Raw genomic sequence first — 20,493 nt, 5'->3', positions numbered from 1 at the left:
GGCTGCCTAAGAGGCGATGTAAGGAGATATATGGTATTATGGCTAGATTCTGATGGGGTTATAAAAATAATGAGAAAAAAAATCAATGGGCTAGTTGGGAGAAGTTAGGTTGTGCAAAGATGGTTTGGGGGACTTGGCTTTAGAGAGTTGCAAAGTTTCAATACTGCTTTGTTAGCTAAGCAATGTTGGAGACTTGTTACCAAGCTAGATTCTATTGCTACTATGGTTTTGAAGGCAAAGTATTATAAGAATTCTGATGTGTTGAGTTCTAATCTGGGGTATGGACCATCTATGATTTGGAGGAGCATATGGGGATCTCTGAAACTACTGAAGGAAGGCCTTGTATGGAGAGTGGGCAATGGATTGAATATTAAAGTTTGGGGTGATAAATGGTTGCCTAGTAAGCCTTCTCATCGGGTGCAGTCTCTTGTTCAGCATCTGAATGCTGAAGCCAAGGTGGCAGAGTTAATTGGAAATGGTGGGAGGTGGGATGTTGAGACAGTTCAAGCTACATTTACTAAAGAGGAAGCTGAAGTAATATGCAATATTCCTCTAAGCTATACTGGTTTGGAGGATAAAAGAATTTGGGCCTACTCTAAGAATGGTTGTTTTAGTGTTAGAAGTGCCTATCACCTTGACTTAAGCAGAAAGAAGGACTGGAAAGGGGAGTCTTCTGATGTAAGAAAAGCTAAAGAGGGGTGGAAAGAACTGTGGCAGCTAAACACCTTGGGTGTGATATAAAATTTTATTTGGAAAGCTCTTTCTAATTGTCTTCCCACCAAAAAAAATCTATACAGGAGGAAGGTGGTGGAGAAGCCATTATGCCTTATCTGCCTGAGGGAGGATGAAACTGTTTGCCATGCCTTGTGGAGCTGCCCTGCAGCTATGGATTTTTGGGCTGAGAAAGAGAGTCTAGTGCAGAAGTGGAAGTCATTTGAGATAGATTTTGTTGCAGTATGGAAGAAACTAATAGCCGAATTGCCTTTGGAAAGGGTGGAATTGGTGGTATCTGTAATGCGACATATATGGCTTAGGAGGAATAGATGGACTTTTGAAGGAAATTTCAGTTGTCCTGGTATGATTTTCTAGCAAGCAAAATCAAGTCTCAATGAATTTCAACAAGCACAACAGAAGGGGGTGGAGAGAGCTGAAACTGTTGTAATAGGAAGAAGATTGGTTAAATGAGAAGCTCCAGGTGATGGCTTTGTAAAAGTAAACTGGGATGTTGTTTTCAAAGCAGACCCGAGAAGGATGGGAGCTGGAGTCGTCATTAGAGATGAAGAGGGGAATGTACAGGTGTCTTTGTGTTTGCCAAGAGATTATGTTCAATCTGCTGTGGTTGCCGAAGCTGCTGCTTTATGGAGGGCTCTATGCTTATGTGTAGAACTTAATATACAGAAGGCTATACTTGAAGGGAATTCGTTAGAAGTAATTAAAGCTGTTAATAACAAAGAAGAATGCTTGGAATGGCATGGACAGGTTATAGAAGATATTAAAAATATTTTTTGCACACATCCAAATTGGATTCTAAAACACACATATAAAGAAGGGAATAGAGTAGCTCATTTTCTTGCACGAGTTGTTGTTAAATCTAGTGAGGAATTGGTTTGGATAGAAGATGGCCCTGAGGGGTTTTTTTCGATTGTTTTACAAGACAAGTGTTGTAATGAATGTTTTACTGATATATGAAAAGTGAAGTATTATTGATTCAAAAAAAAAAAAAAATCTCTAATATGTCGTCTGCAACATTATAAGTATGGTTATAAACCATGATTATTTTTATTTAATCACTCATATGGATATGTTGAGATCAATCCTAGGTTTCTTTATAACTGGCAACGGGACAACAGAACGGCACTGAGGACATTTGGGGTTATTTTTCATTATCAATACATAACATAAGCAATAGGGGCACCCTGCCACTGTTGGCGATGATAATAATTGATAGTCATGATCTTCTGCTTGTGTTTCTTAGACAGAAGAGGATGATGAAGAATATGAAGGTGACAAGGATGATTTGCACAATGATGCTCTCTTCTTGGTTGGCTCCTCTGCCCTTTCGAGTGCCAATTTCACCTTATCAAGAGTGCATACACTTGGGTAAGTATTTGAAGACGAGGATGATGATACTAACTTTAAATACAAGCAAGTTTGTTCAAAAAGATTTAATGTGATCTTTGATGGCGATGGTGGGAAATTTAAATCTTGAAGCTTTGGAACTGTTGCATTGGTTTGGGGCTTCTGTTCTGAGATTGAGGGTGAACTTGGGGAGTTGCATCTTTGTAGGTAGACTTTTCCTGACTGCAACCATGAAAAGTTTAAAAAAGCATACAAATTAAGGATTAACTTTACGCATTTAACCCATTATTAAATGGAAAAACTAATATATATATATATATATATATTGCCGAGATTTTAGTGATTTGAATAAATGATCGGACTATACTAGGGAGGGAGGGACTAGAGAGAGAGAGAGAGAGAGAGATCAAGGAAGAAATTAAGAAGGGGCATTTAATAGTGATTCAAAAGAAACAGTCAAAGGATGCAGATAACGACCAGAAAAGGAAAATGAATACCGTCAAGACCATCAATACTGTAATATTCCATATGTTTATATTCGTTTAAATGAAAAAGATCGCCCAAGTTCAAGGAATTCACTCACTACTTTATTAAATGGGTCAAACATACAATTTGGCCAAATGTTATGGGTTCCTTTTGACAGCAGACTCAGAAAATAGGTTTACAGCTAAACTCAACTCATTCGTTTCATTCTTTATCAAAAAAAAAAAAAAAAACAACTCATTCGTTCCATGAATTAATGTTGAGCTTTTGATTTTCACAATACAGCGGTAAGTGAAACAATTACAATAGACAATGGAAATACGGGGTTTTCTTTTCCTGCTTTTCCTCAAATTTCTCAGTAAACAAACAAAGAACATAAAGACGCATAATGTTATGATCCCCAATTGAACAACCGCATTGTTTTTAAGGCCAAAAAAGGCAGCTAAACTACAAGTCGTCTATAGCTTGCTGTTTAGAATAATAGTTGTTGCAATCTGTTATTTCCATTCTATTTACTTTCCATGTGTTGCATTTTCATTAGTTCTGTTAGTCATGAGCTACCTCCATATGTAAGCCAGAAATGGAACGGAGAAGGCATCTGGAACATTATTGTACAAGGCATTTTATCTTCTTGGAGGAATTGGGGAACCTCGAATATCCCCAAGGTGTAGCCATTGCAGTATTCTTTTCTCTTGTATGTTGCTTACCATTTCTACAAACACTTTCTGTGCACTCTGTTATTCAACCCCCGCATAACCATTTCCATTTCTACACCAACTCGTTACAACACAGAGAAGGAGGCTTAAGAAATATTACAGGAATTAACTGGGTTCTTTACAATTGGTATCCAGAGCCACCGATTCTCCATGGATGTGGTACAATTAAACAAATAGCAATGGTTATTGCTGGAAAAGATTTTAGACAAATTAGAGCATTTGACAGAAAGACTCGACAGAATGGAGCAAAATTGGAAGAGGACGCAGGAATCTTGGGTGCAGTGGCATGACCTGGATGATGAAGAAGAAGAGACAATAGAGTCTATGGAGGACGACGTAGTAGATACAACAAAAGAGGGAAATATTCCAATAGAAGTGGAAGAAATCATCCACACCACCATTCCAGAGAATCTTTGTAAAATTGCACTGGATCACAACAAAATTCCCAATGGAATACAATGGTCACCGTCGAAAATGCTATGGAAGTAGAACAGCATATTACGGAAACCACGATAGCTTACTCCGACAAAATTTTCCCCCTTCCTTCCCATGTCCAAGCCCAGATCTCTAACCCTAGAATAATGTTCTTCACTGGCAAGAAGCGCATTTCCGAAGATCTAACCCCCTCAACCTTACTCTTGGGAGGATTAGTGACTGGGATGTGGAATTTTGACCCTGGAATCCGCACTGGTTATTCTTCCATAAGTCGAGTTCATCCGTTATTTCACTGTGTTTACTATGCCGACACTTCCATCGTGGAGATCGTGAACGATCTAAAGCTGTTTGAAATGCTCGAAAACCATGGCGACAGGGTATGGAGCCTGGTGTGGGACCCAGCTACTTGCGGCCTTGGGACTCCTCTCGTCTTTGCCCCCTGCAGTAGCAATAAGGCCGTCCGAATCTGGGAGCACACTCCCTCTCCAACTACTACTTGGACTTGCAAGGCAATTCTGGAAGACACTCATACGAGGACCGTCTGCTCGTGCGAAGTCACCGTTGCCACCACTTCCATTTGGGGAAATGTGAACGATGATTACGATGGTGTCTCCACTTTAGAAAGGTCACGAGAATGCAACAAAAAGGCTAAACCACAACTCCATCTTCGTCGACCTTGCCGCGCCACCTCCCACTGCTGCCAACAACAGCTTAACATTCAACCATTTTTCTGTTGAGTATGCCGCGAATTAAGATCTACCGGGATTTAGACATTGCCTTTGGAGTAAAATGGAGACAATGTTGCCTTAAAAGCAAGCAGAGGAGACGTTCTCTCATCCGGGACTACTATCAGGAATATTGCTTCAGGATGGCTATGACACTATCTGGCCACTTGATTTCCATACTGGTTGGAGTTACTGCATCTCAATTCCTTCTTGGATTTTCCTCTTTGAATCAACAGGTTCAGATCCTGTGGTGTTTTACAGTATTCAAGTTGGTATACAATCGTCAGAAGGGATCACCACTATCCGAGGGATATTAAGAAGATTTAACGATTTTTAAAGTTTTTTTCTAAAGTCAAAAAGGCATTTCCTTCAAAATATCTACCTCCAGCTCCTCCAAAGAAGATGTTGAAAATAAAAAGCTGAACTCTGTTGGAAGAGAGAAGGTGTTTCTTGGAGGATTGGATGGAGAAACTATTTTAAGACATTGATGTATCAAGGAGTGCTCCACTGGCGGCCCTTCTTGAGCTAGAAGCTGCTGCGAGGTCTTCATTCTATGATGAGAACCAGCAAACACCAGATGTTAATTCTTCAACCAGTGGTGTGCTTTAGGTATTATATATTTTGGGTGCTTGCTGTGCTACTATAGTGTTCATTTCTTCCTTTCATAACTACCGAATTTGGTATTTTCTTGGCTCGGAATGACCATTTATATTGCCTGGTATTTGACCAAAGTGATCTAAGGTATGCATGGTTGTGCGAATTTTGCACTCAACATGCTCGATAAAATGCGTAGACGCATTTTTTGTGCTGGGAGGGGAATGCTGAAAGGACCTATGATAATTGGGGGGTTGCACTATATGTTTAAACATAATTTTGAGGATGATCAAAGCTTGGTCAATATCTTGCGAAGTAGTAAGCAGATTACTAGTATATTGTGGGATTGCCTTATGGAAATGAGAGAGACTCTTTGCTATGAGAATTATTTAAAAAATTCCTGGGTTGTCTTTAACATGTCTGATGAGTTGCTTGAGACAGTGTTACACTCTAATAATGTCATATCCTCAATTTTAATTGTAGTGATAAAGGATGGGGAAGATCTTCACACGATGAGTTGTGCTGATACTACAGCTGAAGCAAGCTCTAGATTACAAGTGGGTGGAACAATGATTAGTACACCTCAATCGTTTCCAATATTGACACTTAGGGATGTTCGGAGGTGGGAAGGAATAAATCTACTAAAAATCTAGAAGTACCATTGGATAAAGAAACAAACCTTGTGGCCATTTGATAGAGGAAAGGGAAAGGATGTGGAAGAAATGTTGAGTGTTGGGTTCACTTTTGTTTTCTCGACACTTGGGACCAAGGTATTTGCAGAAGGACGGATTGATGAAGGCGGCAACTTACAGTGTTCATACCATGGTTGGTCATTTAATGGATGTGGATCTAGTGTTGCAAAGACTGTTGCTGACAAGGGATCCAAAAAAAAGGGTGGTTCAGCAGTTATCTTCAATTCTCATGTTGCTATATGTGTTGTTTTAGCCAATAGCAAGAACATGATAAGCTTCCAGTCACTATTTGGGTTATCTTTCAGGAATTGCCAGGAGAGTTGCATCAATATCACAACCTTGAGGACAAGGTTCTTTAAAGGGAGGGAATTTGTTATGATCCTCAATTGAACAACCGCATTGTTTTTAAGGCCAAGAAAGGCAGCTAAACTACAAGTCGTCTATAGCTTGCTGTTTAGAATAATAGTTGTTGCAATCTGTTATTTCCATTCTATTTACTTTCCACGTGTTGCAATTTCATTAGTTCTGTTAGTCATGGGCTACCTCCATATGTAAGCCAAAAATGGCACCAAGAAGGCATCTGGAACATTATTGTAAAAGGCATTTTATCTTCTTGGAGAAATTGGGGAATCTCGAATATCCCCAAGGCATAGCCATTGCAGTATTCTTTTCTCTTGTATCTTGCTTACCATTTTTACAAACACTTTCTGTGCATTCTGTTATTCAACCCCCGCATAACCATTTCCATTTTTACACCAACTCGTTACAACACAGAGAAGGAGGCTTAAGAAATATTACAAGAATTAACTGGGTTCTTTACACATAAAGTATTCAAAACCTCCTCTTTACATGAACAAAGGAAAATAAAAATAAAAAAATCACAGTTGATCCTCTGCAAATAATAGGATACCAAATTCAGAGAAAGAATCTTCATTGGAAACCAAATGAGACCTAAGCGAGAAAAAGAACTAACCTTCAAGTCTAAATGCTTTCCCAGCCATTAGGGACCTGCAGGTCGAAGTCCAATTCCTGGGACTCGAGAAGCATAGAGGAGGGAGGAGGAGGAAGACCCACCAAGCAGGTCACAAGTAATCATAGCCGTAGATTCCTCATCGCTCGAATCCTTCCCAACCAACTGATGCAGATCCTCCCTATTGTACCCATTCAAGACGCAAACCAGAGCGCTCACTTCGGCAGCCATTTTTGAAGCTTTCGCGGAGCCTTTAGTTTGTTTTTCAGAGAGTGTGTTCAGGGTTCTAAGAAATAAATAGAGTTACGTATCAAGTCTGTAGGTGAAAAAAATAAGCCTGTTTGAAGGAAATTAAAAACAAAAAGATTTTGTTTCTTTGTTATCTTTTATAATATTATGTTGAAATTAAGATTAATTTAATTGATTAGTTGTAGAAGGGATTAAATGCAATGTTTTGGCGTTGTTTGTTTCCCTATAATTTATGACACTAGAAAGGTTAATAATTTTCTTTTCTCTTTTTATGGCATACGAGGGTACTTTTCTTTTGTGAATTGAGTACCATTCAACGTGTCTCTTCTTCTCATGACAACTCATCTTACCATCTAGTATATCTAATGAACTCTCCAGATCTATTTGATCTAAAACTTACAGATTATGACCCTCATATTATCATGTGATTCAAGAAGACAAAAACCAGAAGCACTATTGATTACTGTCAGAATCATTATCTCTTTAGATCCATCACTGTATAAAAACAAGTAACTTTGGACATTATCATATTACTGTTCAATTTCACTCATCCAACAGCATTATTGATTCCACTATCCGTCGATGCGTGAAGACAAAATTTTAGTACGTTCATTATTGATTAGTCTGTAAAAAGTTATTATTCTAGTGTCTATAAAAGGGAGTTTGTAAACAAAGGAAGGCATTCAGAAAAATATGATTTGAAGCCCTTCCCTTCTCTCAGTCCTCACTTCCAAAATACTCTCTTTGTAAAACTTCATTCATGTCTTTTGCTTCTAATCATTCTAAGAATTAATCTTTTTGTACGTATTATATTTTTAACGAAGTCTTGATTTCTATCTTTTATGTAATTAATAATTCATGCATATGGTCGGTTATATTGCCTATCTGTATTGTCATGCATATGGCTGGTTATACTTTTACATGCTTTCAAGTGTATTTTATTAAAGGCTTTGTTGAAAAGTAAGATGAAATGAGAATTATGTAAATAATAATAAAATTATTTGAATTAAGATACTTTATTGGGTTTTGGGAAATGAAAGAAAAAAAAAAGTTGAATAAAATTATTATAAAACTAAAATGATATTAGAATATTATTTTTTAATATTATTTTTTTTTTAAATTTGAAAAAGTTGTATTATTATTTTTTTTTAAACATTGATAAAGTTATAATGATTAGGTAATGATTAATAAAAAATTTAAAATTTAAAATTTAAAAATATTTGTGTTTCAGTTATATTTGAAAAAAAATTATGAAAAGTTTTGAAATTAAAAAACATTTGAAAGGAGATGATGTCACACCCTAAGTAAGATAGACAAAGTTCGTGACGAAGGCATCGTATTTCCAATTTGTCGTAGCATAGTGGTCATTCTTAAAAAACTTTATTATAAGATTGTTTTGAATAGGGCAAAACATGAAATATTAGTTTAAGAAAAATGCTATTTGTACTTAAGAAAAACTTACAAAAAACTTACTTCTCCGCATGTCAGTTATTGATATGCTGGAAATTATGAAATTTGAAATTCAAAATTTGAATTTGAAAACAAAACTAATAAGATTAGTCTTATAAGCAAAAATTATAAGTATATGTTGAACTACTCCTAAGAGTGGTTTAGATTCAGAGATGAGTTGAGATGGATTGAGATGATTTGTAAATAATAGAATAAAAGTTGAATTATTTATTATATTTTGTGTGAGAATTTGGGAAAGTTGTTTTGAGATTTGAAATTTTTGAATTGTTTATTATATTTTGTGTGAAAATTTAGAAAAATTGTAATTATGAGATGAGATGAATTGAAATAAGTTGATGTGAGTTTTGAATACAAACGAGACAGTTTAAATAATTTATTGGCAATACCAAACTCAAATATTGAAAGTTGTTTGATAGAGGAACGAATCACCATAATTGCTATGAGAAATGTTTGGAGTTCTATTTTGGTCCCGTGCATTTCTATCGATACTTTTCTTTTGTATTTAGTGATTAAGTAAATATTTTATAATAATGTTATGATTTTCTTTTAAATATTTAAAAATATAGAAAAATGTATAATAAAAAAATTATTTAATCTTATCGAAATATTTTATCATGCTACACCCTCGATGGGTGTAAGACTCAATTGCTATATAGGCACTTTGAATAAAATAGGTCTTCTTGTATGCTAAAAAAGGGAGATAAAAAGTTGTCAAAAAATGATTATTTTTGGGCAATAGCCAGGAGAGGATAGGTGGTCTCGTTGGCCCCAAAAAGAAGCAAAATAAAAAAGGATTGCAGGAGGCAAATTTTGAAGGTTGAAATTCGGCATTTAACTTTTGAATGATTTATATTAACGAAAAATATGATAAATTTTATTTTAGTTTGGGTCAAGAATAAATTTTATTTCAGTTCAGCTCGAGTACATCTCCCACCATAGTAGAACGGTCAAGCTACATCGCCTGCCAAAGCAGCGCCTGAGCACATCTCCTGCTGGGTTTGACTACACTCGAGCAGTCGGATTATTTACCCTCAACGTAGTCAAGTACATCTCCGGTCGAGCATCTCCTTCAGCAAAGCCGAGTCTAGCAAAGTCAACTAAAGGGCGGAAACCTCTCTCAAGTGTTCCCTCCTCGCCAACTACCTTGGTCGAGCCCATCTCCCGCCTAGTCTCCAAAGCTGAGTTCTGCACTCGCACTAAAGACCAAAGGAGAGCGCACCTCTCCTAAGTATCTCATCCCTCCTCGCCAACTAGCGTGGTCAAGCTCATCTCCCATTAGTCATCAAAGCTAAGGTCCGAAGTTCCACCTGCGACCAATGTAGGAAACACCTATCCTCAGTGTCTTATTCCTTATTGTCAACTAGCGCGGTCAATCTCATCTCCAACCTAGCCCCAAAGCAGAGTTTTACACTCTCACCGACAACCAAAAGAGGAAACAACTTCCTTAAGTGTTCCTCTCGTCGCCACCTAGTGCGGTCGAGTCGATCTAGCCCCAAAGCCAAGTTCCAAACTCTCACCAGCGACCAACAAAGGAAACACCTCTCCTAAGCTTCCCATTCCTCCTCTCCAACTAGTGTGATTGAGCTCATCTCCAACCTAGCCTCCATAGTCAAGTTTCACACTCGCACAGGCAATCAAGGAAGGGAACACCTCTTCTAAGTATCTCATTCCTCCTTGCCAACTAGCGCGGTCGAGCTCATCTCTCATGTAGCCCCAAAGTTGAGTTCTGCACTCGCACTGGCGACCAAACGAGGAAACAATTTCCTTAGGCATTTCTTTCCTCGCCACCTAGCATGGCCGAGCTCATCTCCCACCAAACTCCAAAGCTGAGTTCCTCACTCACACTAGTGACCAAAGGAGGAAACAACTTCCTTAAGCATTTTCCTCCTTGTCACCTAGAGCAATCAAGCTCATATCCCGCCTAACTGCAAAGACAATGTTCCGCATTTGCACCGGCGACTAAAGGAAGAAACAATTTTCTTAAATGTTTCCCTCCTCGCCACCTATTGCAGTTGAGCTCATCTCATGCCTTCCATCAAAGCCAAGTGTTCTCACACTCGCACTTGGCAATCAATGTCAGCGCGCCTTATCCAGTAAATGCTGAGTGTTAACACTCGTGCCACAACTATTGCTAGCGAGTTACTTCTGAGAATGAGCCTTTGAGCTTTGCAACTGCCTCATGTTGGTTTCCTTCGGGAACGAGTTGATGGGCTCGACTACTGTCTGAGATGGACCCAGGGAGTCAACAGACTCTCTAACCACATAGCACAGGTTACAATAAGCAAACTCTAACACCAATACCAAATTGGGAACGTCTACGAAAATCACCTCAAGGCCATTAAAAGCAAAAATGATCACCAAATATATATATATACATATATATACACATACATACGTGCACTTGGCTAACGATAAACAGTCACATGAAATTATTAGTATACCAGATGAATCTTCCTTCCAGAGGCCCATCCTTGAAGGTCCTTACTACTAATTTCACAAGTCTTCTCGAGCTCTGCATTGGGAGATCTTCATTGCTTTGCACAAACAACAGAAAACCATGGACCAATTCGCATAATTTATTTTTTTTACAATTTTATGTAGGTTATATTCATCACGATTGACTTGAAGGTTCTCATGGCTTTCTTGTTGAGCAAATCAATCTTAAGAATTGCGAGCAAACTATTAGGTATAAAATTGACTGGATCCAGCCCATTGAAAACCTATCGCTAATAGTAAGGGAATAGATCAAACCAATAGAGAGGTCCACTCAAGGATGTTCTTAATCTTTTACTTAATGTCACCGATCACCATCCCTGCACTTGTCCAAACTCTTCCTTCGTAATGGTTTGAATCACCTACCATTCCAGTCCCCCTCAAGTATAATTCTCGAGACCCAAATCAAGAGCAAAAAGTATAGCATGGAGAGCACCAAAAGCTTCTGCAAGTAGAGGGTTAGGGAATAAATATTTGTTCATTCTCATTATGGCCAGAACATTACCTTCATTGTCACGAGTAATGACCTCAATTCCTATTTTGCACTAAACTTTATCAATAGCAACATCCTAATTTATCTTAATAGTATTCTGTGTTGGAGGATCCCATTTATGAGGTGTGCTACTAACTGACTCTGATCTGCTTGTGCTCTGGTAATATGTTTTTTTTAGATTCTGCAACATATCTTTTGATTGTTTCACTACTAGGTTTGGATGAGTGAAGTCAGCTTGAAAAATAAATCTATATCTTCACTACCAAACCCTTTTTACAGTCACTACTATCTCCTCCAATTCTTCTTTCACACATTGCCTCCAAGATTTTTATAAATGAATTCTTAATGAAATGACTCTTTTGAATTTTTTTTGGAACATTGGTTCCATATGTCTTGTGCTAATTCACGTCTCCACAAGGCATGAGCAATTGATTCTTCCTATTCTCAACATATTGGATAGTTTGGGTTATCCAAGACTTTCTTTTTAGAGAGATTTAAGTTTGTTGGGATAGCTTCATGATAGGCTTTCCACACAAAAACTGTAACAACCCGGACTTAGCCAAGTCCTCGCATGTTTTTTTTATCCCCGGTTTATGTTTATTTGTTGGGCCAAGCAAGAGGTATAGAGTACTTAGAAACCTTAGGCTTTATTTAATTATTTATTTTTCTTGGTGCATTGAGCATTTAAGCCCACAAGGAGGCCCAACAAGGCCCATAGAATTCAACCATCACTTTGAATTAGGGTTTGGAAACCTAGTGGAACTTGGGGCACACACCCAACACACTGACCTCTAGCCTTTTGTTACACATGCATATTCCACCTAACAGACACCATGAACCTAGACGTACTTTGGGGCAAAAGGGTGAGACTTAGGATTTTGGTAACCCAAAAGCCCAACATGCCTCCCATGAGATTTTGGCAATGATATGGGAAGATGAAGAGGAGATTCGACCAATGATGAGGGGCATGCCACTTGGCTCCCATGCATGAATTTCCTCAATTTTCAAGGTGAAATGTGAGAGAAAACTGAAGGGGGCATATAAAAGGATAGGGGCCGACGATTAGAAAGCCTTTTGGATGCCATTTTTGTTCATGCTTTGCAATCTCTTCACCTCCCACATGTCCAAATCCACTTTCTCTCCAAACAAACACTATTTCTCACTCTCTTCTTAGTAATGAGTAAGGAAGAAGGTGACAATCATGTTCTCAAGGAAAAGGAACACGTCACACAGTACCACTCTAATTCTCACTACTCACAAGTCACGCACACACACAAGGGTGATGGGGTCACTAGGGTTTCAGATCCAAGGAAGACCACCACCATCACGCTCGAGAGTTTAACCTTTCTATTGAGAGAGTTTTTTGAGGAAAAAAAATTAGGGTTTTCCCAAAAGGGGGAAGCCGAAACTAGGAGAAGAGATTCTCACCTCGTCTCTAAGGAATCTCGACCACCTTGCACAACACACACCTCACCATGCACTCATGCACACGCCTAAGACCTTGTCGAGGTCAAGGGAAAAACATGATCACCTTTAACCAAGGGCCTCTAGGCCGAATGCTTGGAGTATCACCATGAGCAAAAAGAAGCCCTAGTACGACCACACACATTGGATTTAGGTTATGTCTTCTTGTTTCTAATATTTTGAACAAACACTTTTTACAGCTTGCTTGATCACATTTCATTGCTTTTGATTTTTGTAAGTAGACTCTCAACTTACTTTGGATAATATTTGTATATGTCGTGTAAACTTTACATTTTCATGTGCTATCATATGAAATAATTGATTGGTAGTAATTCCTTGCTATGTGATGCCTTGTAATCAGCTTTGAATGATGTTCCTGGTATGTTTACTTGTTCATGATATTTATGATATGCTTAGAAATAATAGCTCGAGTTGCTTATTATAACATGATTGTGTAAGTCTCAAAAGATTCGGCCATGCATATGTATTCGGATTTAAGATATCGCTCTTTTGTTGTCGTATGTCTCAAATGCTATTGCCTATGTTTGTGAACTGAGTATTCGATTATTCTAATATTTTCAAGCCATAACATGAGATGTTCAATGGTTAAATGATTATTGGCATTTACATGTTCACATGATACATTAAAATAAAAGTGTCATAAGTTTTATGTCATATTCATTTGGTTTATGTACTATTTTCAAATAAAATAGTCTGTACATGTTTTCTCACGACCCTAAATGTTAGGATGGGAGAATGTCCTGGTGGAACTCCTTTGTCTACTCTAGAGTGCGTAAATTAGAGTGATAGCCCCTAGGTCGATGAAATACCGTCGGTAAGACTCAAATGGATCTTTGTGGAAATGATACTGGAGCGGGGTAGCACTTAAAGCTAGTGGGTGCCACATGTGTAATATGCGGTAAAGGTGAAATGGCAAACTGCCGCATAGTAAGGACTATGACGTAGTCACCACGTTCAAGTGGGCCATTGGGTGATGCGGTAACTAGTCGGGAACCAATGGTGCATAGGGGAGACGTCAAATATCCAAATTATATGCTACAAGAAATGAACAAGACAATCAGTTAAAGATGCGTTATATGTAACTATAAATGGCCAATGAAAATATGTTTTATTTAAAGGTCAAAGGATTTCCGTTACACATTTTTAAAAATTCAAATTGCATGAACTAAGTTTTGTGTCAACTACATGTCCATGCATTCATTTCATGGTTTGTCTTTATATGCCTATGTTATCTGTGGTATGCTGTTTGTTTACTTATTGAGATTTCTCAAAATTTTACTATGGTAGTTTCTAATAAGTATTATTTTTATATGCTTTTTATCATTCTTTTATTTATGAAAAGTGTCATTTTCCCTTCAATACTATTGATTTTATTTTATTTCTTCATATTTTTATTTATTTTCTTGGATTTGAAGGAATGAGAAGATTTGGGCAAGGAGCCTTGTCCCGTGGGCAGCAAAGAGATTTCTCTCGCCCAAATGCTAGAGGTCAGGAAACTCGTGACCAAAAGGCATGACCAGAAGGCGTGAAGATTTGGCGACAAAGCTCTAGGCAGTTAGATTGAGCGACTAGTCTAAATGACCAATTTAAGAGACCAACCTAAATGACATCGTGGGCAACAACTAGAAAAGACGAGAGGAGTCTTTTATCTCAATTGAGTGTCTTTCAACTCGGTAGGGGAGGAGAGGGTCGTGTGGTCTTTGTGACCTCCACGCCTGTTCATTTTTTACCTCCACGCCAGTTATATTCAACGCACAGGACATCTACCCAGTGGGATAATTCCTCCCGACCGGGATCAATCTGCTGCTGACCACTGAATTCGAGTTATGCAATCACTGTTTTGGTGACCAAATCCTCTCGAACTTTGCAATTCAAGCCGCATATCACTGAATCTTCAATTTTAGATAATTTTGATATTCTTGGGATAATTTCTTTTTATGTTAACATATATGTATAGAAACTATTTTTTGGATTTTTAGGCTAGATTGTAGCCGCATTTATTTTGTTTCTAAATTTGAGTTTTGACATATATTTAATCCCTTCTTGTGGGATGAACAGAGAGTCTGGAGTTCTTAATCTTAGTCTTAGTTTTAGTCTTGGTTTAAGTTAGGGAGTTCTGAATCGGAGTCAAGAGTTTTTATATTTTAGAGTCTGAGTCTGAGTTTAGAGTTCCAGAATTTATTGTTTAAGTGTTTATTGAAAAGGCGGAACTGGAGGGCAGATGCGAGAGCCGCATACTTCATCAACCAAATTCAACGAAGAACACCAGTTTTATTATTTTTCTTTTAAATTTCATTATGAACTAATTATATTTTCTAGAGCTTTGGTGCAGCCTAGTGTTGAACACGCAATTTATATTCCAAGTTATTTTATTTTTAATATTTTCATGATTGAGTGTTTATTTCTTGTTCTTAATGCTTACAATTTTGTAGCTAACTATTGTTTGATCTTTTGGATTGCAATGAGACCGAAAGGTGATTTGTGATTAAAGCTCTAGGATTAAACACCATTAGTTGAGCGAAGACAGAGATGCTTTACCGCGATTAGTGTGATTTTCAAGAAAAATTCAAAGAACTTAATGAGTCTCCAATTAGTTAAATTCACATAGAGATATGGAGTTATTAGTTGGAGATATTTTTGGTATTGTTCAAGAAAAAATATTGAATAGTTTAGGGATTTTATCATCAACTTGGGATAATTGGGATTCTATAAGAAAGAAAAATAAATTGTGTGGAATTTGCTAGGTGAAGTCAAGTGCTCTAGATCTATTCTTATTATTTTTAAAATCTTAATTTTAATATTCTTTTCTTTAATTTAATTTAGATAAATCATTCTTCAAATTTCAGTTTTCTAAATAGTAATAAACTTTGTCAATTTCAATACTCAATAGCATAATTATTCCTTGTGGGTTCGATATCCGTTTTCTTTAAAACACTTTACTACTTGTTACGATGTTGTGCACTTACAGATATATTTTTATGCGAACATTCCCAACCCGGAATGGTAGAAGTTGTTACAGGACAAGAGACCGGATATGGGAAAATGCAAGAGGCCAGCACCTCTGATAGTCAAGGAAGCCCCGAAGAGCCCTAAGTGCTCATCGGAGCCATCCTTAGTGGAGAGGCTAGAAGCTGCTGATCAATTCATAACAGAAGTGCTAAAACTCTTTGAGGAGTTGAGGAAGATAATCAACAAGGACAAAGCAAAGTAGAGAAGGCATTCTAGGATTTTGAGATGGATCTTAAAATTTTTAGTTAAAAGAGGAAATGGTTTGAGTTGTTATCTTTTGGATCCTCTTGTATTTTGGGATGTTCAAACAATGAAATCTTTTTGGGATATTTAGTTTTCATAGTACCATGATATTTTACAAAATTGCTCTAAATCTTACATAGATTTACATAAATTTTTGCTGTGATTTATTGCATACTGCTAGAATTATAATAGATGCATTGCATCTTAACTGTCATGTATAGGGTATGTAGCCTAGGTTACATGTCCCAACACTTCAGTTACCGTCCGATCCCAAGTTGGGGTTGGAGGCATCACAAAAACTTTATTTGCCTGAGGTATTTTTAGTTTCCATATGACTGACCAGAAACTCTTCTTATTTCTATTGCATGATGTCTGCTACTTGAGTTGATCCTACATTTCTTTGGGCATATGATAAGCATTTCTCATTGTGAATTGTTCATTCTAGGTTCCTTTCCAAATTATTGTGTCAGGCCTTTTGCAACGATTAATAGGAATATGTTTTATTATCTCATCTTCTTCATTTGGGAACTATCATCAATCAAAGATGTCCTCCAAGTTTTTGCATCATAGTCGATTAGCTCTTTTACTTTTGCTTCTTTATCCAGAATTCTGACTACACTCTGTATCTTGAATGAAATAGGTGTTGTGATCCACTTGTCTTGCTATATTAGAGTATGCTTATCATTCTCTATTCTCCAAAATGTTCCTTTGTTCAGTAAGTGCCTTGCTAGTAGGATACTCTCTAGATGAATAGTGGTCTATTGCCTAGTTTGGCTTGGAAGAAGACTGCTCAGGAAAATATTTATGATTTAACACTTGAGCACTAAGGAATTGAGATTTTGAATCAATCTCCATCCTTGTTTAGCCAACATAGCCAGATTAAAGCTTTGCACATCCCTAAACCTGAGACCACCGGTTGATTTGGATTTTCCAATTTTGCTCCAAGAGATCTAATGGATTTTTCTTTCATTCTCTTGGTGACCCACCAATAGTTGTGCATTACTTTGTTTATATCTCTAAACAAACATACTGGAAGCTTGAACACTTCCATACTTTAAGCGGGTATGGATTACACTACTACTTTGAACATGATTTCTTTCCTTGCTTGAGAGAGGAATTTTATTTTGTAATTGCTTATCCTTTGTCTAACTTTGTCCAGGATGCTTATGAAGGAACTTGCTCTGGATCTGCCAACAAGGACAGGTATTTCAAGATATTTTTCATATGATAATGTGGAGAGAGATTATATTTAGCAGCCTTACATCACACACATGCTTTTATTTTTTGAGCTTGCGACTCATTATCCCTATACACTACACACCAAACTTTTTTCTATTTTTTCTATTTTTTAGTTTTTTATTTTTCTTAAACTAATTGAATTTTCTACTCATTATCCATATACCAGACATTTAGTAAGAGAAAAAAAAAGTGGTGTGTGGGGATGATGAATATAATTTTTCTTATTTTTTATCTTTTTATTTTTTCCCTCAAAAGATATGTAGTGTAAGATTACTGAATAGAAGAACTCTAATATGGATCTGATGCCTGCAATGCTCAGTTTGATTTTTTGTCTCTCATGTTATTCCTGCTAAACTGTATTGGAAGCTGCTTTGTTAATAGAATATCCATTTGCATTTATTCAGCATTTTGAATTGGTATTCGTCATTTTCTTTGGAGAAAACGCTTGTGGGGGCGACTCGTGCGAAGTCACACTACCATTATCAATTACTTGAAGTTGCTGCAAAAGAATATTAAATGATCCTTGTAGCATCAATATCCACGATCTCGTGAAAGTTTTATAATAGCAATGCTCAAGACTCTTGGTCCATTAATTTATTTTATTTTATTTTATTCATGAAAGCGAAGTCACAGCTATGACTTTAATTTTTTTTTTTACTTCATTCATTCATAAAAGCGAAATTACAGTTGTGACTGATACATAAAGGGAAAATTCCAGATTACAAGCCAACTACTCACGGTCGGAGCTCCACCGGTACATAAATTCTTTTGTGACTGGTATGATCTTAACTTCTATAACTCTTTACAGACAAACCGTTTGAGAGACCATGCTCTGCCTAAAGTAGAGATTTCAAACCCCACCTTCCGAAGGAGGACGAGAGGACTTTCACTCTATGAACAAAGTGTCCAAGAGACTAAAACAAAGGTAATAACAGAAAACGTAAATGACATATGAGAAAATAGCAAAATACAACTTGAAAAGTTGTAGATCGCATTTTCAACCTTAGAGGAAATGAAAAAAGCAAACACAGAGACTGTGATGGTACGTGAGTGACACACGCCACACTGAGAGTACAACAGACAATCAATTAATTATACTATATACATGATCACAAATAAATGCATGCATATATACTTATTTATTGTGTATATATATATATTATATTTACATGTATATTCTACGAAATTGCATAGCTAGGTATTTAAATGTACTCAAAATAACATTCTTCAAGTGACAAGTACGTGCCCGATTCTCCCTATAAAAATTATTTTAAATTTCAAAAAAATAAATTTCATATTTTCCAGAAACGTGAGAGGCAAGTGCTCAAACTCTGAGGCAAGCAAAGGATGTCCAAACCAAGTTGAGATGACAAGTGCTCGAACCCAAGGGCTAGCAAATATTGCTTGCACCTTGGGGTAGGTAAAGAGTGTTCATACCCCAGGGGTGAGCAATAGTGCTCGTACCCACAGGGCGAACAAAGACATGACAACTCGTACCCAAGGGGTGAACAAAGATACCTCGACCTCGGGGCGAGCATAACTTCTCACCACGCCAGGGCAGGCAAAAGGGGTAGGCAAAGACTGCTCGAACCCCAAAGAGTGAGCAAAAGAGCGCTCAACCCAAGCAATGAGTACTTCTGTTGCGCCCATGACCCCCATGTAAGGAGACACGGGAATCGAGACACCGGGATGATGACAATAGGGTCACACATCCTAACGTTAGTGCCAAGTGTGTGTGTACATGCAACAGTGTACAGAAACAACGCAGCGGATAATTAATACAACTAAGTACCAGAATTGTTAATACAATTTAAATAGTCAGTAAAAATGTTTAAAAATTATACAGTCATCCAAAATAAATATTTTACAAGTCTCAAACCAAAACGAGTGATGGGAACCAAGGTGGGCCTAGTCTTAAAGATCATTTGCAAATTCCAGATGGGCCAATTACAAGATCAAGGGCCAAGAAGATCAAGGAAGCAATGCACAAATTGGTGCAATCCACTTGGGATGAAGCTAGCTAGAGCCCAACACTCAAGATGGACTTGAAAGAAGGAGAACCAGCTTTGATCCACTTGATTCAAGCTGTGGAAGACATGACTAGAGATAGGGCCTATTGTTATTGGAGACTTCCAATTTGGTTAAATGATTTATTTTATTAGTTTAGAATAAGTGGGCTTGAAGATGCCAGACCCATATGTCTTATTTTTAATGAACTAGGGTTTTCGAAAAGGCCTTGTATTTTGGCCAACGACTTATTTAGAAAGTTACATTTTAGGAATTAGGGTTTTAAGAGGTACTGTAGCATTACTGTAGCCACGGGTACTATAGCGAGACACTGTTCATCAGGGCATTTTGGATAAAAATGGACTTTATTTTGGCTAGGGTTTTAATTAGGTTTAGTTTAAATATTCCTTGTAGCCTCATTTGAAGGTTAGACAATATTGAATGTTATTTGTGAGTTGAAGTTTCTCCTCTTGTTCTTGATCGAACTCTTGAACTTATCAAAGGTAAATCACAACCTTTGTGGCGTTCCTCCTTTATAATCTAGGTTCTTGAGACGGGTTTTTCAACAGGTCTAGATTTTAATATAATCTAGGTTCTTGAAACGAGTTATCATCGGGTCTAGATTTTCCATCCATTGACTTGAATTTGGCTTTCTTGGGGAGTTTTCAAATTGATTGTGGGTTCAAGGGATTTCATTCCTGCGAGTTCATATCAACGAGTGATCCCAGATCACTCCTCGGGCGGAGCCGAATCCTCAGGCTCACCCTCAGCCTCATCTGCATCGAAATCTGCGTTACCACAAAATGGTACTGCAGATAAGTATAACCCAAATAACCACAAGATAAAAATACATTAATGCTACCAACATGCATGCAATGGTGGTTGTGGTTTGCCATGGGTGGCGGCCCAAAGGGTGGTTTTAAGGCCAAAAAGTCTGAAAAGGAGATGGAGTTGAATGTGCTTCACCGGTGGCGGATCGGAGCTGGGGTTGGGTCCATTGGGTTGCTCGGAGGTCGAGGATGAAGTGGTGAAGAGATGGCGGCCGGAGGTGGCGCGACGGCGGCGCTGGAGCTTAAGATGCGCCGCGACTTGGAGTGGTGCGTGGGGGCTA

The 20,493-nt window shown here is 37.6% G+C and overlaps 1 pseudogene; it reads right to left on the bottom strand.

Moving 5' to 3' along the window:
• Positions 1 to 1,757: 1,757 nt before the first annotated feature.
• On the bottom strand, positions 1,758 to 7,142 carry LOC121237974 (annotated as a pseudogene).
• Positions 7,143 to 20,493: the final 13,351 nt, after the last annotated feature.

The sequence above is a fragment of the Juglans microcarpa x Juglans regia genome, chromosome 6S (assembly GCF_004785595.1).
Source record: "Juglans microcarpa x Juglans regia isolate MS1-56 chromosome 6S, Jm3101_v1.0, whole genome shotgun sequence".
NCBI classification, from domain to species: Eukaryota; Viridiplantae; Streptophyta; class Magnoliopsida; order Fagales; family Juglandaceae; genus Juglans; species Juglans microcarpa x Juglans regia.
This window is presented reverse-complemented; position numbering and strand designations above follow the sequence as displayed.